The 22,791-nt window shown below is 38.0% G+C and overlaps 1 protein-coding gene across 4 annotated transcripts in view; it reads left to right on the plus strand.

The window, feature by feature from the left end:
- Nucleotides 1-3,599: 3,599 nt before the first annotated feature.
- Nucleotides 3,600-22,791, plus strand: part of LOC124288813 — a 38,211-nt gene continuing 19,019 nt past the window's right edge. For all 4 annotated transcript variants that reach the window (XM_046725352.1, XM_046725353.1, XM_046725354.1 and 1 more), the window contains exons 1-2: nt 3,600-4,240; nt 4,350-5,533. The gene's annotated coding sequence lies outside the window, so the exon portion shown is untranslated. The remainder of the gene's footprint in view (nt 4,241-4,349; nt 5,534-22,791) is intronic.

The raw sequence follows: 22,791 nt of genomic DNA on the forward strand, positions 1-22,791 counted from the left end.
AAGGATTTGACTGTGATAACGGTAAGGTTGAGAATTTACTTGTGATAACGGTAAGGATTTACTTGTGATAACGGTAAGGATAAGAATTTACTTGTGATAACGGTAAGGATGAGGATTTACTTGTGACAGTGGTAAGGATGAGGATTTTACTTTGATAATGGTAAGGGTAAGGATATTTTATGATAAAGGTAGGATAAGGACGTTTTGTGATAACGGTAAGGATAAGGATTATTTTATAACGATGAGGATTAGAATTTACTTGTGATAGCGGTAAGGATGAGGGTTTACCTGTAATAACGGCAAGGATAAGGATTTACTGTGATAACGGTAAGGATGAGGATGTTTTTGTGATAACGGTAAGGATAAGGATTTTTTATAGCGGTAAGGATTAGGATTTGCTTCAGATAAGGGTAAGGAAGAGAATTACCTGTGATAACGGTAAGGATAAGGATGTTTTTGTGATAACGGTTAGTATAAGAATTTACTTGTGATAACACTAAGGATGAGGATTTATTTATAACGGTAAGGGTAAGAATGTTTTATGACAACAGTAAGGATAAAGATGTTTTGTGATAACGGTAAGGATTAGGATTTTTTTATAGCGGTAAGGGTAAGGATTTGCCTGTGATAACGGTAAGGTTGAGAATTTATTTTTGATAATGGTAAGGATAAGGATTTGCTTGTGATAAAGGTAAGGATGAGGATGTACTTGTAGTAACAGTAAGGATACGGATTTACCTGTGATAACGGTAAGGATGAGGATGTTTTTGTGATAACGGTAAGGATGAGGATTATTTGTAATTGTAAAGGTCTGTAAATAATCGGGTCTGGACCAGACAATGTAGTGATCAACAGCATGAGTATAGATCTGCGCAATTGGGAACCGATGACATGTGTCAACCAAGTCAGCGAGCCTGATCAGCCGATCCCGTTAGTCGCCTCTTACGACAAGCATGGGTTACTGAAGATCAGTTCAAACCCGGATCCTCACTGTTATGTGGATCATGAAGCGGCTTCGCCCATCTTCTGTGAGTATAAAGTATAATCCTTTGAATAAAATGCTTTGTCGCCTTCTTCAATGCTGCGTGGAAGCGGTGTATCTGTGCATAGAATATAACCTCCACCTAATGTCAAATTTCTATTCATTGTACATTGAAATAAAATCTTCGTCGGATTTCGAATGTGTTAGCTGTGAAGTCAATTCGAATCAACACAAAAACCCTTTGTCCTCCCAGCGTTGAAAATTCAAACCCTCACGAGTTTCAGTAGAGACGCTAACAGCGTGTGCCTGCTACGGCTTGTTGGGTGTTGGCAGTATTCCAGCTAAGTGGTATTGCAACCGTCAAGATACATACATAACCACCACTCAATTGAATCGACTCTCTACTATACAGAAGAAAGTCTGTCTCACAGTCCCTCAAACCCACTCTTCTCCATTACGTCCATCCCTTTCTGCAATGCTAGAGACTTCAAATGAAGCAAGTCTAGATTTCATCCGATTCTGAGTTTTCCATCTCCCTGTTGCTCCTTTTCAGTTTAAAAGGAATCAGTTGTTTCTATCACAATTATACATATTCAGAGACTAAGTGTTAGAATACAATAGAATAATACTTTAATGCCTTTTCAGGAATTTGTGTTACATCAACAGAGCTACTGACACATTAGAGAGATACCAAACATATTTACATTAATACTTTGATTTAGGTATCTTTAAATTTGTTGAAGAGAGATTTGGTACTTGGAATAAAGGATGTACGGGCTCTCTTAGTTTTCACAATTGGAACTTTGTAGCGGCGGCCTGATGGGAGGAGGTTGTATTCCGAATTTAAGTAGTGAGTACTGTCAGATATGATTTTGACAGCTTGATTCACGATTTGCCGCTCATATATTGATGATAAACATTCAAATCTGACTCCAGCAATTTTACTTGCAGTGTTAACAATTTCGTCTATTTGAGATGAAGTGAGAGAGACCCGTACCAAACAATGGAAGGAAAATGTTAAAATACTCTGAATAAATGCTACATAAAGAGATGACATCACAGTTGGGTTAACATTAAAAGATCTCAGTTTACGCATGAGATGAAGACGTTGTTGACATTTTTTGTATAGGGCTTCAGTGTTAGAGTTCCAGTTCAGGTTAGGGTCAATGAAGGTTCCCAGATACTTATACTCCGACACTGTCTCAACACATTCACCGTTGGTTATCACTGGAAGCGTTTCTATGGGTTTACTCCGAAAGTGAATGATCAGTTCCTTTGTTTTTGTGAGATTTAAGAGTAAGTGGTTTTCTGCACACCAAGTCGTAAAATGATTAATGTCCTCTTTATACAGTTCTTCAGAATCAGTGTCGTTCAGTTTGCCGACAAATGCTAGTCCACACATAAGAGGACGACACTGAAACATAAGCATTAATTAAGTCCAAACCACTTTTCATGATCAGTACGGAAATACTTTTCATTGTTGTTTATGCTTTGAAAACCAAACCTGGAAGTATTTTACAAATGGCAACAAATTTTAACATATAATTGTACGTTGAAAATACATACACCATGTTAATACGTCCAATACCTATTGATAATAACATATTTACATGGTCTCATTCCAGCCGTGAAGATCCTGGTTAAAATTGGTCTTCAGCAACCCATGGTTGTCATCAGAAGCGGCTAACAGGATCAGGTGGTCATTGACGTGGTTGACACATGTCATCGTATGCCAGTTGTGTAGATCGATGCTCATGCTGTTGATCACTGGATTGTCTGGTCCAGGCTCGATTATTCGCAGACTGGCGCCATGTAGCTGGAATAATGCTGTGTGCTGCGTTAAACAACTAACCAACCAACGCATAAATATTAACGATGGATTGTTAGTATGGTAAATTATGCAGTGGTTAATAATGACACATTTCCACATTTGATGATGCATCACTGAAAACATCCCTATTTTGATATTGTTATTGACTTGCCTTTTCATGCATTTGGGATCGGTACAACCAGAAGGGTACGATGCACTCGCGCAAATACATCCTATCGGTTTCGGTCGTCAACATCCCTGAATAATACAAGTACATGTAACGATACTAATCCTGCATAACGACATTTTAAGTCAAGTAAACATATAGTAGCAGTATAGTAAACCTCACATGCATAGTTTCTAGCTTTCAACATCAAGAGATATAATGTATAAGTCGATAATCTACAAAAGGTCGTTGTTACCAAGCGATGAAACAATCACACAAGCAGTCTAGCACTGTTTATTCAGATTTCCTTTAACCAAGTGCAAGCAATAGTAATTGTGGCAAGTTGTAAAGAGAAACTACTCTTGAATCACTCCCACATTCTTCACCTTTCCCCCGTTCCAAAACATTGTCACTCTCTTTCTTAACAGTTGTTTTTCTTTCATCGCGAAACCGGTTCCAGTTCTCAACGCATTGCATACAATGTCTGTGCAGGATAACTATGATCTTACTGACTGTGAATCACGTGGGTGTTCACATGGCTACCACGCATGTGTATAAGTCAATACCACATTACGTACGGCGCAGTGTGACAGACATCTCCGTTCGATGTTACATGTGCTTGTACCTTTGAACGACCTTGTTTTACCAGTTAACGTTTTTCGATGTTGTGAGACTCAGACACCAGGCTTCCAGATGTCATGAAACTATGTGACTATTGTGGAGATGAAATACAGCCAAATTCACCAGGTGTAAATGTGTACAACAAGGATGTGGACGTGCGTTATGTGACAAAGCAGGATTGTATACCAGTTGGTTTTAAGTGCGTCGATGTATGTGTCAAAGGGGACAAAATCACATACCTGAAAGAAGGGAGCTCATTACCGAAAGGTTTTGACTACGTAACTGTTTCTGTCATAGGTCGAGACGTAGTATATGCAAGGAACCAGAACTTAATGCCAGAAGGTTTTGAACAAGTCACTGTGTACACCAGGAATAGGGAAGTAAAATACGCAAGACAAGGTGACAGCCCCCCAACAGGCTTTGATCGGGTTTCAACCTATGCAAAGAACGAAGAAATAAAGTATGGGAAAGAAAGTGATTTTACTCCAGTAGGATTTGAACAAGTGACTGTCTGTGTGAAAACAGAAGACATATTATACACAAGGCAAGCAGAGCATAATCGAAAAGGTTATGAGCCCGCGGCAATATATGTGAAAGATAAGGACATAGTACATGCAAAGTGTCGCCAAGTAAAAGGAGCATTTCACACAGAGTGCCTGAAGTAAGTATTGCATTTTAACCACGGAATAAGAACATTCTGTTGGGTTTTTTCTATTTTTTATTTCTTGCGTTTTATTCCGTGCATTTGTTCTGACAATTTTTCATTTCAGTAACTATATTCCACGGTGTGAGGAGGCAACTTGTAAATTCCTGGAAAGAGCTTCACCAAAAAGCAATGTCTTGTCTATCGGGATTCATGTCAAGTACTTATTTGGAAAAGGGACAGTAAACAAAGAGCAGAGAAGAAGAAAAAAGGAGAAGAGAGATCGTAAAGCTATTGAGTTACTGAGAAAAGTATCGGCTCTGCGGAATTCCAACTCTGGATATATACTTATTCATCTTGTTGGCCTGGCACCTGGAGATACTTTCACTGGCGCATTTGATGAGTTTGCTGACGAAAGACTTCGCGATTTGATTCAAGATGACAAACAGTTTAGTGATGTTTACAAGAAACAGGCACTGAGCAGTTGTTATGCTTGTCATGACTTTGGCGACTTTCTCGTGCTGTATGTTGGAGCTTCGTCAAATGTAACAACTTCTAAATTCAATACGAAAACAACACTCGATGACCGCATCGAAGATATTCGTGCAGAAACGCTCAAAACATTCGTTAGAGAGCGAAAACCCGTAAGCGAAACATTCCATACACTTCCTGGTGTGACCCGGGCACATCACCTTCAGAATGTGCACGAAAACAGATCAATTCAAATGAAAAGTCACTTTTCTCAAAAGAAAGATGGTCGAGCAATAGCAGAGGACATCATCAAGAATCATAAACTTGCAGAATATATCAGCGCATTTACTAAAACTGAATGTGGTGGTTCCTTTCTTTATGGCGTCAATGAGGAAACTACTCTCAAGAAGGGATATGGTTATGAGACTAAAGAAAACCGCATCCAACCAGTCATCCTGAAGGACAGAACCGTTTTCGGGGACACTTTAGGGGATAACATCAAGAATACTGTCCTGGTCTGTGACTATGATGGAAATGAACTATGCCCAGATCCAAATATTTTCCAAATTCATTTTATTCCTTGTACACCAGCGGAGAAATTAGTGTATCGGCGAAACAGTGGAGAACCTGTACATGATGGACATGGTGATGAAGATGCTGTAGTTGTTCATGTTGCTGTCAGACCAGTGAGTGGGATAGTGTTCCATGACAAACAAGGACCGCTTGCATATAGATATGACAGACAATTCAAACTGATCACACGGATAGATATCAAGGACTGGGTACGTGCCCTCACAAAACGGAGAGTAACTCAGCAGTAAACTGCTGTAACACACGACGGTAGGTTACTAAAGTTCGTCTAACCTCATCAAATCTATATAATCTAATAGTATAATATAATCTTGGTTTAGGTGAGCGTCGATCGCGTGTATGGGATATATCATTACTTCATGTCGAAAAAGATTAATTAAAACTTAATGGAATAGAGAAGCCTTCTCAGATTTAAATTGCAAGTTTGATTTGTCACACAAAATATAACACCTAAAAATGTGCATAACTGGTGTGTGGAAAGAACGTCACAGTTTGTGAGATGAACAACAGAATGTGCCAAGTTTTTCATCTTTTTTTAGTAAATTACAGTTTTTACTGTTTGATGGTGATTTAACCAACAATACGTTCTGTTTTGTACTTAAAATAAGCGAACAAACGAATTCATTGATTTGTTGGAAATTACTCCCATTCACGTTTACTGACAAATGTTATTTTAAGTAAAAGTGTCGCAAAGGTTTGGTCACCTGTCTGAAACCCTGTCTTAAAATCTCCATTTATATTAAATCAATCATACGTTTATCAGATCTGTTAACTGTAAAAAGGCATTTTGATGTGTAGCTATGAGACAACATACATGTACGACACACGAAACAACATTATGTGATATATATTCAGTGAATATCTCTACAGTTTCCTCACATAAACAAAAGTATTCATTAAAGGTGAACAACGTTTATAAAGAAGGCGAACGAAGTGTAGTCCTAAGTACTTAACAACCGAGGACGTAACGTGTACGCGAGACGGTCTTCCGTTATGCGAGGGGGTCACTCATTCACGTGACTGCTTGACTGCGGACAGGGATTTATTTTTTTTTTTTTGGGGTATATTATTATACAGTATATTTATATAGCGCCCATATCCATGCAAATGGTGCATGCTCAAGGCGCTGGTATTTTCCCCTCGATCATTGGATGTCAATTTTAACAGCACATCGTAATATCAATCTCAACTCCCTGGGTAGTATTCTACTCTTGCTGCCACTCGGCGCACCGAGTTATTGTGGCTTTCTCATCCTAACGAGGTACACATTCACAGTTGGGTGGACTGGGACACATAGTTCTTTTAAGTGCACAGGATTGCGTCCTGCACACTAGGGGTTGTGACAACACTGAAAGAGCCTGCACACAAAGTTGACTCCAAGGTTTTTTAGACCCGGTCACAGGTGGGCTCGATCCCGGCACCTCAATCTCTCTGGATCACTAGCCTAGCGCCTTAGCCAGCTCGCCCACCGCGCCCTGTCACAAAAAAACGCGTCTAAAAGTGTTATCAATGCAAATACATTTAACTTGCTAGGGCCATTGACAGCTGTTCAAGTTCATGAACGACATGAATGAAAACGTCAAAATCAAATACAGTCAAATTTTCACAAAAAACGTGCATTATTTAAGCAAACTTTGACGATTATTAACAGCGAATTTCACGCATATGCATATTTTACAGAAACTTCAATTTAGTATTTTCTGAAAGCTCATTCATCGTATAATCAAACTGTATATGCAGTTTTCGAGACACACGAACGTACACCTGTTTCTTATTGCGTTGAAAAAACCAGCATAAATACTTCATATTTACTTTCTTCGAAACTGTGCGAAGCCGTTTCGCGTAGAAGTGATTGAGGAAGCTAGCTATTAAACCTTTAGCCTGCTGAATTTGTTTCAGCATAAGGTGTTGTAAGATTCGGGTGATTTCAAACAGTCGGTGTGTCATAAAATAAAGGACAACTGAACCAATATTTTGCACATTAATCCTTGGTAGAAAAATTAACATTATTAGCTAAAAATATCCTGATAATTTCAAACATACACAGGTTAAGGTCAAAAAAGACATATTATAATGTAACTTTTGTAGAGTTTACCAGAATTACTTGATTGAACAGTGGAATGGGTTTCATGTTAGGAATCTGTATAATCGTTAAATTGGCGCAAACCGATTTCAATATTCTTATCTCCGAGATCTCATATTTAACAGAGTTTATATTTGTATATTTGTATCAGCAAATATCGGCGCTACGGAAAATTAAACATTTCTGAAAAATAATATTCGAAAACGCTCGTCGAGTTTTCGATTGCATAACATATTTATTCAAATGACACCATTACGTTCATTCCAACGTGTCATGTCACGAAAATTTCAGAATATAATACATGATTTATTATGTCCAATGCAATTCTCTATTTTGACGTATACATTACGTTCCAAAATTATTTCAGGTGAACAATTAACTAGACTTAGCATAATATTATGTTTATAACGGGTGCCGCCGGTAGGGCAGGGTACGGTTAACTTTTCGCGAACACCTAGTATCATCACTATGTCATAGTGATTCATAAACACATGCTCTGTCATCGTATCGCATGGTGACAATCACTGGATTGTCTGATCCAGACTCGATTTGATTACAAACAACATCGTACAGCTGTAATACTGCTGAAACAAATCTAAACTCATGACAAAGACAAAGTTGTACAGTCGCCTCTTCGTTTAGCACAGATTTCGTATGGATGTGGTAAAGGTTTTGTCGCTTCTATTATTATGACTTTTCACCAGTCCTAATTTCAAGTCTTATGGTCATTGTTTTCGACGCTTACCTACATAAAAATACCGGTGTTGCATTCTGGTACGCGTACGAAAACCAACCTCAACATAAAATATTGCTATTTCAATTTGAACAAAGTTTACACGACTTTCATGTATAAACCCCGGCGAAAGTTGACGAACTTGTCATTCTACGAGAGTTCCATTTATCATTTTCAGTTGAATATGACGAGTGGAAAACGAAACTTAAGATCGCGAAATCTAAGTTCAATTTTCCTGTAGGTGCACAGGTCACCGGATGTAATGTCACAGACAGGGGTTGTCTGCTAAAAATCTTTCGTTATTGAATACTAACAGTAAATTTGGAGATAGTTCGTGTATCAAACCCAAATGTAACACAAATAACTATCTAGTATGATTAATCATAGCTCATAGGAAAAACACAATGTGTTTTTCACCATATAGTTCAGATATCATAAAAGCTTATTGACCTTGTATGCTTCCGTGACCCGGGAACAGTAGTTTATCAACAGTCCACATTTAAGTTTCTCAGTATCTTTCATTTGAACTTTTGTTGATATTAGGAAAATCACTTGATTCTTCACTTGATATGTTGAAAAGAAACATATAACTGTAAGTCTTGCTGATGATGCTTTGCTTTTTTACTTTGTCCGACGCAATAACGACATCGACATCGGCAGCAGTCCGGCCTCAACAACAGGTGCGGGGATATGAGGGTGACAAAAATTGTGTTTTAAAATAACATTCACGCTTTTCTTATTGTGATAAAATATTAGCAAATGCATGACGCATATATACTCTCCAAGAAAAGAAACGCATCATGAAAATAGCAATTTCATGTAGCAATGAATTAATACGTGATTCATTTTACAAAATGTTTTGCTCTGTTTATGAGTCCTATGGTGTTTATGTTTTGAAACATCACAACAAAACGCACCATCCGTAAAATACCCGTATTTAACAGCATGATTTTCAATTTCGGCGTGTAGTGTCACAGATTTACACAATTCACATGCAATTCACGTGAAAGTTGGGGATCAGATGGTCTCAATGATAGGTATAAAAGGTTGATCGCTGTCTGTCGATTATTCACTGTATATGGAATATTGTTGACGAACGCAAAATGCCACGTCTAAGTGAAGCCGACCGTCAGATCGCCATTGGTTTGCTTGAAGCTTGCCATTCTCAACGTGCAGTTGCCCGACGCATGGATGTTCACCAAAGCACCATTTCACGGCTCTGGGAGAGATATCGCCGGCAGAATTCGGTAGCAGATGCCCCTCGTAGTGGGCGACCTCGAGCGACCACTGCGGCGCAGGATCGCTACATTCGGGTACACCACCTACGTCATCGAACAGCTACGGCGACCAGTACAGCTCGACAAATACCCGGATTGAGGAGGCTTTCTGCACAGACCGTCAGGAACAGGCTGTGAGAGGCTGGTTTACGTGCCAGAAGACAACAACATCGCCGACATCGAGTTCAATGGTGCACCAACGTTCAGGCCTGGAACCTACCGAATTGGCGTAGAATCTGGTTCAGTGATGAATCACGATTTCTACTGGAACGACACGATGGAAGAATGCGGGTGTACAGACGTCGACGTTAACGTTTCGCCAACGCTTGCGTTGCCCCAGGTGGACAGATTCGGCTGGGAAAGTGTTATGATGTGGGGAGCGATCACCCGCCGTAGGAGAAGTGATTTGGTGATGATCCAGGGCAACCTGACAGCTCAACGGTACTGTGATCAAATCCTACGCCCACACCTCCTTCCAATCATTGATCGCCAGAGGGAGTTGTTTTAACAGGACAATGCCAGGCCCCACACAGCACGTCACACTAGAGATTTCCTCCAGAACCACAACATCAATGTGCTCCCCTGGCCCTCAAGATCACCGGCCTTAAACCCGATCGAACATCTGTGGGATGCCCTGGACAGACAGGTGCGACGCCGTAACCCTAAGCCCCAGACACTTCAGCAACTCGCACAGGCACTACAGGCAGAGTGGGCTGCGATTGGGCAACACGAGATTCTGAGACTTATTCGTTCGATGCCGAGGCGATGCCGTGCAGTTCTAGTTGTCCAAGGTGGTCACACGAAGTATTGACTTCAGCGCCACCACACGTCTCTATGTGACTTTCCTCGAGTTGGTGCCAAAGACGGATAAGTCTGCATTCCCAGCATTCCCAGTGTGCAATTGCGCTATATTTCATTGACTCATAAAGCCTACACGACCTTTCAAAATAGACACAACAATACAGTTGAAATGCGCTTTCTTTCTTTTCTTTTTGTTTTTTGTTGGGGTTTTTTTTTGGGGGGGAGGGAAATATTATATACTGAAATATAGTATCAATAATAGTTTCACATGGAATGATTTTATAAAAAAAAATTCATTTTGCATGCATGGCCAAATTATACGTCACACTTTTGGAAGAGTTTGAATTACATGCATAAATTTATGCAATGAATTAGAATCCTTGGTGAATATTGACGATAGATGTGTCAATGCTTAATGTTTCACAGCTGTTGACATCTTTCAACATTTTCAGATATTTTCATACGTTAATAGTTATTAATAATATCATTAATCATTTACTCTCCCAAATGGTCATGAGTAAAGACTCTAAGAATGTACATTTATCTATGTATTAGCAAAGTGTAAATAACCAATCTTCAATCATTGTCTTTCGTCAGAATATCAGTGATGTGGACAACTTAACTATTTGATATACTTATATTGGATACAACTACATGTATACCATAAGATATATGGACATGTTTCATATTATTGTGTGTATTTTGTTTCAATACAATATCTCACACATGTGATGATCTAGTTTATTTCTCAACAGTAGATCTTTGTTTTGTGAATTATTTTCAGTAACAAATACCTGGGGTCAGATATGCTGTTGGGGTAACAATCTATTTATCAGAAAATGTTATCATTTGATGAAAGTCAACAGGGCACATATGTCGATTTTTCGCTGTTAAAGTAAATGGAAATTACCTTACCTTAGTATCTTTTCCTGGGTTTCTGAGCAATGACATAATATGTAATTTGTCTACAGAACTTTCGTAGATAGTTGATGTTTGCTGACGTGCTTGATATGTGATGTGCACCTATTACCTATAGTATGTAGAATTGCTTCTGTCATCATAAAACATGAAATGTCAAGAACAGTCTTCTTTGAATTTTGAAATTTCAAACCTTGAGCACTCTTTCATTAAGGACCTGTAAGTGTTTGATATTGTCGTTGCCACCCACGTATATGTGGTACATGAAATAAATATCTGAACACATTTAATAAATTAGGTAAAAACAGGACATACAAAAAAATGTATTGCATTGCTCGATTAAGGGAAACAAAACCTGCCTGCACCTTGTGCCACCTTAGGTGATGACCATGACGCCCCAGACAAAAACAGATTGCACCTCAATATATAATTTATCAAGTATTTTGGGTTTTGGTATTGATGATTTACAACAACAACACAACAAACCGTATTCTGGTTCTGATATCATCTGATTCATAAAATTTCAAAACATTAACAATGATCAGTGCCATCATTGCACCAAGCTAATTCCTCATCATTCTATTTTAAACAGCAAAATATGAACATGTACAGTGTGCAAGTAGGTATAAAAGTGAGGTTGCACTATCTGTACCAATTCTAAAGGCTAAAGCGAACCTTGCATTGGGTCACTAAGCTAGTATTCTTTTGTGTGTAAAAATGGACACACGTCAAACAATGTAAAATACTAGGTAAATTTAAAACTTTGAAAGCTCTGCTTTCTGAGGCAACCAAATTATTTAAATTTTGCTTCTACTCGGACAACGAAAAATGTGCTGTTTACCTATTTCAATGTCTAAAATAAACACATATTGTGAGCGAAATGTTCACATATGCGATGAATATTTCTTGAACACACCATTCCAAGAAATCTAGGTATCATAAATCTAGTTTCTTACACTAGATCTGATTTCACTCGTTTCTGTGAACTACAGGTCCTCCATGAGAAAAAAAGTTTCATACATCGACATTTGTCCTTTTGTAACAAAAGACACAGAACTATATTATGTGATTGTTATGACATACTGACATTTTATAATATCTCCCAGCGTCAAAACATTATTCCAAAAGCACCGACCCCAAAATCCATTACGACTTCGGATTTGTGAAAAAAATAGGTTTTCCGCACCGGCGGCAATATATTGCAGTTTTCAACAAAAAGTAAAATGACCAATCAACAGTAACCAAGGGAAAGTGATTTAAAAGTTAATTATACAATATATCTTGCACCTAAATGTTGTCTCTTCACCAAAGAACAAACATATTGGTCAGATTGTAAAAAAAACAGATTGCATTATAAAGAATATATTTGACTGAGTACCACTCGACGTGAAGTGCCAGAAGTTAGCAATGGCCGTTGATTGTGGCTTTGTGCCGAGAAATTCGGGGAATACATCTTTAATTTGAAGGTTTTTCGTTTTGAGGTACACAAACTACTTAAAGTTGATATATTTAGAGTTTCCATGCATTCCATACATAATTCAAATGAGACGTAAATCCTACTTGGTCAACAGTTATTGCAAGTTTTCTTTGGGGCTGTGATTATAATGCTCTCCTGTCAAATGGATATGACAGAAGCATTCAGAGAATTAATTGGAGGTAACCGATGCCTGACTAAATTGTTCAGTCAAAACGTCCTTCTTGTTACGTGGACTGTCTGAAGCGAACATAATATATAAGGCGAAATATATCTCGCGTTTTAAAACATTTCTTCTTCAGAGCTAAGAGGATAGAATACATTAACACAGTAGCATGGATGACAATTTCTTATATTACTTGGATACTATATGGAGGAAGTAAAACCATTGCAAAACTACCACCGAGAGAGGGTGTCCCTTCCACCGATGTAAAACCAAAGCGCCTGAGACTTCACAGTCTTCATTTGGCTCTCATAGTGGTCCGTTTTTGACGACAGACTTTACTCCTATGTGCAATTTTCACAGAAAAGTGATTTTAACATTCTCTGAAAGCTTCCTCAACGGAGTTCTACCTCAAGTAAGGTGTGCCATCCAGTTGAAACATATCTACTGTCCTCCCACTGCTCGTCACAAACAAACCACCCTCGCAGTACCGTTACGCGTAAGAGAGACGCCTCTCATAATCATGTGCACGACTGTTTGAGAGAGGGGTCATTCGTAGGCGTAGTTAGACAATGCCCTCACATGTCACCTACGACAGTCACAATGTCAGTGCCGGAAGGTTTATGAAACCGGATACCATAGAATAATATGGTGTCTGATCCAACAAAATCATTATAAACTCGATAAATCTGATATTTCTTTTACAAAGACATGAACAGTTACTCGTACATAAATGGGACATGCAATTAATTCCAGCGAAAAAGGTTGGATATATTAAAGGGATGGCAATACTTTTAGTCAAACATTGCGAGCTTTTAAGGAAATATAACGGAATTTGAGCAAAATAATCGGGTTTTTTACGACATTTATCCCCTCTGTGCAAATTTCACAGAACATGGTTTTAATATTTTCTGAAACCTTATTCAAAGGAGATTTACGTTATGCAAATACATTTTCAGATTAGGCTGTGATATTGATTCAGTATTGTTGCGGACAAAGGAACACATTGCCTCACATTTCAGCGTTTTAACGACACAATTCAGGTAAGGGTATATGGAGTGCAATAAGCACATGCCTGTCATTACAATGAAATTAACACTCGATTACTACTATACCAGTCTCAGCAATACATAACACACAAGGAACGATTTGAACTGTCTCTCTTTGATAATTTCTCGTATCTACATAGTACCATATTCATTCATTGCAAAACTATTACTATCCATTCAATTTTTAAAAAGTATTATTCATATTATAGTTTCATTTACAAGTGTAAATTTAAAACCCATGTCTTCCATCAAAGAAGGTGAGGTGAAATTGGGTTTAACGTCGTGCTTGAGAATATTTCGCTCATATGACGACGTGCATGCGTGTGTATGTGTATGTGCGGCTGCTTGTACTAGCCCAGACTTAAGCTGGTTTTATAGTGCTAGCCCACTGAGATGCCATGCCGCAGTGAAGCATGAATATCCCACTCAGACACATTATACTGACTCCGAGCCGACCAGTCCTTGTTGTACCCATGAATGCTGAGCGCCTGGCAGGGACCAACAAAGACCATGTTTTAACGTATTTTGGTATGACGCCGTCGGGGATCGAACCCGCGACCTCCCGCTCTCCGTGCGGACGCTCTAACCACTACACCACGGAGGTGGTTCCCATCAAAGAAGTATGTTACTTGTTAAAGTCGTGAAAGAACTTAAGCGTATTAAAGCTTAAAATGTATATAATTTCATAATACAATGTGGCAGGTAAATTAAAAAAAGTGTAAATGTCTCATTTGGGACTGACATTGAATGATCTGTCTTCGAATATTTTAAAAGACAGACAGGCAGACAGACAATATTTTATCTACGTTCCACTGTAGATACAAATGATATTAACAAACGTTGAAAAGAGTAAAATGAACAGAGAATTATTCGACAAAAATCATTTTAATAACCTAAAAATTATCAGAAGATTATTAAGCATAAAAAACTGTATTCCTTCTGTTGAGGATTAACAGGCAGATTTTGGCTAAACATGACAAAGATTAGGATTGTTGAATATAAAACATAATTCGTCGATATCAGGTTTATCTAATATACCTGTACATAAATTAACACAATCATTTGAAAGTAGACATTTAAGTCATTTCCTATTTTCTAAAAGAATATTTTCATAGCGACCAGTTTCAATTCTTAAGGGGGCTACGCCACATCTAAATTTTGCTAATGCAGATCTGTAGTGTCTTGGCAAATGCATTGAAATACAGGTTTCAGTAAAATAACAATTCATATATTCTCTATACAACCTAAGTTTATTGCGCCTCGTTCTTCGTTCCTGTTTACTTAACTGCTCATACCAAGACGTCGTAATATACCCATTCATGATAAAATTCTCAAAAAAACGACAAATAGACTATTTATGAACATTAACAGGTGCGTTTAAAAAGTGTTGTCAACTAGTACCTTGAAACTTTTTCCTTAGTTTAAAATTTCATTGTTTAACTCCCATTATTGCACATCTGTAGTGTTAGCCCACATAAAAACATGATTATTTAATCCACCTTCCATGTTGTGCAATCGACACCTGTTTCTAGCGATACAGGATCACTGTCTAACAAGGTATGACGAAGAAAGGTATGGCCCTAGAATGGACAGCATTTACTGCTGATACTAGCTTTTTCACTGTTTCTTTCACATACGCCCGCTTGGCCTGTTGTACAGCTTTGCCAACTGTCTTACGTAATGTGACAAAGCGGTGTTTGAGAAGTAGCTTTCCAGGTCCATGCTTGCATTGGCACCATCGCTTTTCTGCCTCGCACATTTCCATTCTAGAAGATGGTGGTATAGAGATAAGACTTTATGGAGTGAGTTAGTGAGTTTAGTTTTACGCCGCACTCAGCAATATTCCAGCTATATGGCGGCGGTCAGTAAATAATCGAGTCTGGACCAGACAATCCAGTGATCAACAGCATGAGCATCGATCTGCGCAATTGGGAACTGATGACATGTGTCAACCAAGTCAGCGAGCCTGACCACCCGATCCCGTTAGTCGCCTTTTACGACAAGCAGTCGCCTTTTATGACAAGAATGGATTGCTGAAGACCTATTCTACCCCGGATCTTCACGGGTCAGACTTTATGGATGTTCAACTTCTTTATTTTAGCAATGGCGAAGTTTCGGTATAGATTCTTACACAGTTTTCAAGCATATGGGGGAATGAAGGGGTACACCAGTATATATACAAGATAAGATAAAGCGATAACAATAACAAGGGTGGAAAACAAAGTATCAAAGAAAGTTACATGATGAGCTACAATAGCATGATGATGAGCTAAGATAACATGAATGAGATGGGTGGGATTACCAAGACAATTAGTGACTGTAGGTTAATTAGGCAGAAGCCAGGGTGGTGGTGGACTAATTAGTGGGAAGCCAGTGAGGAAACATCAACTGGGACACTGTCCAAACACTTTCAAACAACAAACATGATTACACTCAGCGTAATTTGGCCGAGGCATTACAAATACGCCGTTTTAACCCCCTCTATTAACAGGGATCACGGCTATTACATCCCATCAGCTTACAACCACCTAATCCACAAATAATTACCCACTCAAACCACACTGGCTTCTAATCACCTGCCTAACTGACATTCCTCACACCATTCTCTTCCCACAGAGGTTACTCCTGTCATATCTTCCTACGTAACCTCTGTTCTAATACGGCCATATTTCCCGGTTCTCGTAAAATCCCCTAGTGGCAAAAGATCGCAACACGAATTATCTCCCTTCTTTCTATCCAATCAGAACACGTGTTACATCGACTTAGATTCAACTTGACTAACACAAGCAAATGTGAGGCCACAAATATCCCCCATCTGCCGGGGACTTGTGTTGATGTTACATACAAGACGTTTAATGGCTAGATTGTCCGTTGTCAACGAGGGCGATGGAGACGCCACTGATCCGCCATAACATGACTGAGTTCTGTCTAGAAGAAACGTTTGCGCATCGCGCAGGGGAAGAGGTTTAGTTTTCTCGAAGTATACGGAAATTACCGAGGCCTTGCGAATGATCACTTTTGAAACAACGTCGCTGATTGCACAACTAAATCTAGATTACCTCCAATCACGAGTCTTGAACGCTCACACCATGAAAGGGCCGTATTAGAACAGAGGTTACGTAGGAAGATATGATAGGAGTAACCTCTGTGGGAAGAGAATGTCCTCACACTGGCTTCACACTAATTAATCCCCCCACCACCCTGGCTTCTCCCTAATTAACTTGCAGTCACTAATTGTCTTGGTAATCCCACCCATCTCATTTATGTTATCTTAGCTCATCATCATGCTATTGTAGCTGTCTACTCCCATTTGTGAGAGCTCCCAGTTGTGAGACTCCCAGTTGTGAGACAGTGGGGTAGGTACTTAGCAAAGAAAACACACCTTACTCCCCTATCTGATAGAATGGATTAACCCCAGCTAATTATGGATTAGCTATTTAAATGAATCTTGTGGAGGTAACTTAATGAACCTCTAAAAGATAAAGTAATTAACCCACTCAGATAAATGCTTCAAAAAATAAACACTTTGTGTAGGTAACTTCGTGATCATTTGAAAAAGTAATTAATTTACCTACTCAGATTTACGTGTTTGAAAAATATAGCAATAACTGTTGTAACAATAATTAATCCAAATGTATTTATTAACCTTTGACTGCTCTTTCCGATCACCATTATGGCAGGCCTTCAACAAATAGAATATATCACCAGTTCAGGGTAATCTTTTTCAGTAATTCAGTATCTATTGAAAACAATAGATGCTCTTCAACGAACAATGTCTTCTGTGTTAATTAACTCATTAATGAACTATGCCTCCTGCGGGTACTCTTCAGCAACAGGGCTGTTCCCACTTTCATCGTAGGGATTGGGAAGCACCACCTGTGTGCACTGAACACTTAATTAATGTGTGTCACAACTGGGAGTTCTGACAAATGGGAGGACACCATTGTAGCACATCATGTAACTGTCTTTGATGCTTTGTTTTCCACCCTTGTTTTTGTTATCTCTTTATCTTATCTTGTATATATACTGGTGTACCCCTTCATTCCCCCATATGCTTGAAAACTGTGTAAGAATCTATACCGAAACTTCGCCATTGCTAAAATAAAGAAGTTGAACATCCATAAAGTCTTATCATCTCAATCCTAGCGACAAAACTAAAAGATATGTATATTCAAACATGGTGTGACTGGATAACCTTATCAAATAAATGCATGTATTCACTGTTTAAAAAGCCATAGTCATTGAGCCATATCTATCCTTTGTTAATGTAAAAAAGTTTAGAATAGCACTGACACGACCCAGGTGTTCTTCTCATGATTTGTTGATCGAAAGAGGCAGATATGTGAATGTAAAAAGAGAAAATAGATTATGTACACTTTGTAATTTAAACGGAATAGAAGATGAATTACACTTCCTCCTAATATGTCCATTTTATGACCGGTTGCGAACCAAATATATTATAAGATATTACTATGTCCATCCAAATCTGATAAAATCATCCTCATTGTTAAGTAGTAAATATCCAGTTCTTCTCCAAAATATGTCAATGTTCATTTTCTATGCTATGATTACCCGATCCAAATCCCTCTAAAATGTAACATAACTTTATGCCGGAGATATCAAGTCCAATCCCGGACCTCCCAATGTAAGCCCAGATCAATCACTCTCTATATTTCGCTTAAATGTTAGAAGTTTTCGTCACACGCAAAGGTATTTGTCTGAAATGTTGTCAGATTATGATGTTGTATGTTTGACTGAAACTCACCTTGATGAATCTGTATCTGATGAAAATCTAAAATGGGATGGTTTTCATTACCCCGTTAGAAAGGATAGAAATGCTTTAGTGGTGGTGTTATGATTTATGTTAGAAACAATGTTAATTTTAAAAGACTAGAAAATATTAACGACGAATCCGTCTGGATTGAAGTATTTCTTCCCAAGAAACCATGAATTATATGCGCAATCTACAGACCAGAATATAATAGAGAACAGTAGACTTAACAACGCGATTGAAGCCGCTCTAGACATATCGAGTACAGTTACTGTTACTGTTGTCTGCCAGGACTCATGCTGTCCATAACATTCTGGATAGAAAAAATATGCGAAATATTATGCGTGAACCTACTAGAGTTACAGAACATGTCACTACTTTATTAGATCCAGTTATTGTCAGCGATGATGTTGAAGTCATAGACTGTGGAGTGATAGATTACGGTAGAAACATTAGTGATCATAAAGGTACCTACGTTAACATCAATGCTCATATATCTGCACAAGTGGCTTATACTAGAGACGTATGGTGTTATAAGAAAGGTGATTTTGAAAAATTAAATCAACTGATCGATTCAGAACACTGGTTTTTCATGTTTAATAATTGCGATGATATCAATGAATTTTGTCAGTTATTTTATGAACACTTTAGTTTTATCACAAAGCAGTGCATCCCAACAAGGGTTGTCACCATCAGACCCAATGATAAAATCTGGTATGATTCAAAACTAAGAAGAGAAAGCAGGAAAAGAGATAGATTCAGAAAAATAGCTTTAAGAACACGGAAGGATGTTGACTTTACAAAATATAGAAAGCAACGTAACAAAGAAAATAACATGAAAACTTATGCCAGAGAATATTTTTATTCAAACTTGGATGAATTATTATTTGAAATGTATGTAGAAAACAAATCTTCTTATTGGAAAGCTTTACCTTACATTGTAAAATCTTCCGGTTCCAGCTCAACTATTCCATGTTTAGTAGAGAACAGTAACGATGAGCGCCCATCTATTTTTTCTGATTTAGGTAAAGCTGACAAGCTCAAAGAATATTTTCAATCAATTTCAAATCTTAATGAATACATAGAACTTCCTAAGTTTTGTCAAAGGACTGATGCATCAATTGATATGAAAACTATAACAGTGAGAGAAATTTCTGATATCATTAATTCAATTCCTTCCAAGAAAGCAACCGGACCAGATAAAATTAGTCATCAATTGTTAAGAAAACTGTTAAGTCTATAAGCAGTGTTCTTTGTTTATTATTTAATCTTTCTCTTCGATCGAGTACTTCCCCAAATGTTTGGGAAAAGGCCCATGCTATGCCGCTATTTAAGAAAGGTGACAATTCAATTGTATCTAATTATATGCCGATATCACTAATCAGTTGTGTCAGTAAAATATTTAAAAGGGTTGTTTTCCAACATCTTAATAACTACTTTCTTGATAACAAATTGTTGTACAAATACCAAGCTGGTTTTCAGCGAGGCTACTCTACTGTACATCAACTTATAGAAATTTACCCCAATGTATGTACATCGCTTGATAACAAAGAAAACTATTGTATGGTATTTTGTGATCTTTCTAAAGCTTTGGATCGTGTCTAGCATAGAGGGCCTTTTATTGAAATTGGATATATATGTGTTAAGGGTAACTTACTAACTTGGCTTGCTACTTACATAAGCAAACGTACTCAATCAGATTTGTGAATGGCACATTCTCTCATTCGAGAACACTACCAGCCGGAGTCCCACATGGTTCAGTTTTGGGTCCCTTTTCATTGTGTATGTGATCGAAATAGCCGTTGAATTAAGTTGCGCAACAAGATTGTTTGCTGATGACACATCACTCGGTGCACCTTCCAATAAAATGCAATCATTACAAGTAACTATGAATGAAAATTTAAGCTCGTTAAGTGATTGGGCTAAGAACTGGTTACTCAATACAACCCAGATAAGACAGATTCTGTATCGTTCTCTACCAGAGATAGTGACAAGCTAGACAATTTAAATCTTGACGGCTGTAACATTAAAACTGTACCTTTTCATAAACATCTTGGTGTAACATTATCTTCAAATGGAGGCTGGTCTCATCACATAACTGATATTTTAAAGAAAACCTCCAAAATGATAAATTCCATCAGAAAGTTAAAGTTTAAGTTTTTTGTTTGTTAAAAAGTACAGCGCTAAATAAGATCTACACTGTTTTCAATCGTCCTCATTTTGAATATGCGTGTGAATTATGGGATGGATGTACTGCTAATCAAACTAACTCCTTAGAACAGTTACAGTTAGAAGCAGCTCGTATAGTGACAGGACTTCCAAAATATACTACTCGTGATCATTTGCATTTTAAAACTGGTTGGGAAACCCCTAGTGAACGTAGAAGAAAAAGGAAACTTTTCTTAGTTTATAAGATTCTTCACAATATTGCACCATCATACCTTCAGGAATTACTACCTACATCTGTTGGACAAAAATCATCTTATAACCTCTTTAAACTTCTCCCTTCCATTTACGAGATTGAAACTTCCTTATCATCTTTTTGCTCCATATACTATACGAATGTGGAACAATGTTCCCATAGAAAAAAGAAACATAGATTCTTTAGCAGGTTTTAAGTTGAAAATTGAAAGTAAAATAAATGCCGCCCCGCCTCTCTTTTGGTCTGGTACAAGGAAATTGAACATTATTCACACAAAACTAAGGTACAATACAATTCCGCTTAATTACGATTTATTCAGAATTAATTTAAGATCAGATGTTCCTTGTACTTGTGGTTGTTCTCGAGAAAAATTCATGGCATTATCTCTTAGAATGTTCTTTGTGTACAACGCAGCGTAAAGAATTGTTTGTAAATGTAAATACTGTCGTCAAACATCAAAGTTTAGTGGTTCTTTAACAACAGTTATATTGTAAGGTGTTAATAGAGTCTCTTTAACGAAAACGCCGACACCTCCTGGTCCATGTTTTGCACGAATGTCTAGAGATGTCCGATTGTGTCCATACCAAACGTAACCATCTAACCTGAGTTTTTCGTTACACACCAGGTAGGTTTCTGCTGCATCCAAAATGTCAAGATCACACCCTAAAATTGATTCACTGCGTTTTATAAATATATATTATGATTTTCTGGGTTACTATTACACGACCATCCTGCAACATTCCAAAATTCGCAGCGAACCCACCTTTGTTCTCCACGGTAGACCTTTCGAAATGTTTTATGGCGGACATGTGGAAGACATTTCCAAATTATATCGTTATTCACAAAAATTATGTGCAATGTAATTTTCTATTTTGAGTTGTCACACGTTCCCTTGTTCATTAGAGTGAACAATTGACCAGCCTTTCCGTGTATTTATGACGGGTGCCGCTTGAGAGGAAGCATATGCTGGTACCATCACAATTTCATAGCTATACATAAACGGATGCTTTAACCTTAACGATATTATTTATTACAAGTTTTACTTCTAAGAGTAAGGGACCGTTCATGATTTATGGCTGGGGGATGTTGATGGTTTTAATGCGGGAGGTAGGGTTCATCAATTGTGTACACATGTACTCAGTAGGCGTCAGCAACTTTGTACATAAGAAATAATAAATTATTATGCTTAAAAATTAGCAGAAGGGGGTCAGTTTCCATAAAACCTGGTGTACATATATAAGCGTGAGCCTCGCTGGATATAAGATCCATAAAACATGGCTTACAAGCGTGAGCCTCGCTGGATATGAGTTCCATAAAACATGGCTTTCAAGCGTGAGCCTCGCTGGATATAAGTTCCATGAAACATGGCTTTCAAGCGTGAGCCTCGCTGGATATGAGTTCCATTAAACCTGGCTTACAAGCGTGAGCCTCGCTGGATATAAGCTCCCCAAAACCTGGCTTTCAAGCGTGAGCCTCGCTGGATATAAGTTTCCAAAAACCTGGCTTATAAGCGTGATGTCCGGTGATAGCTTTGGTGAAACCTGCTTGTATGGTATAATCAGCCATACAATCTCAAATTTCAGACATGCCTCTCACTCACAAATTCGCACTACATCTTGTGCATTTCTACGTAATTACGGAATTGTTAATCAAATTTGTACATAGTATGACTTGTATTGTATGTTATCGTGCAGCTGTAAGGCATATGACGAAAATAACGTCAAAAGAACCGAACGTTTTCCAGACACATGAAGATTTGGTATTAATTGAATTCTAATTGTATGTTTGTTTCCTTTACATCTTTTCCTCGATATAA

Source organism: Haliotis rubra, unplaced genomic scaffold, assembly GCF_003918875.1.
Source record: "Haliotis rubra isolate DU_JTF1 unplaced genomic scaffold, ASM391887v1 Scf426, whole genome shotgun sequence".
NCBI classification, from domain to species: Eukaryota; Metazoa; Mollusca; class Gastropoda; order Lepetellida; family Haliotidae; genus Haliotis; species Haliotis rubra.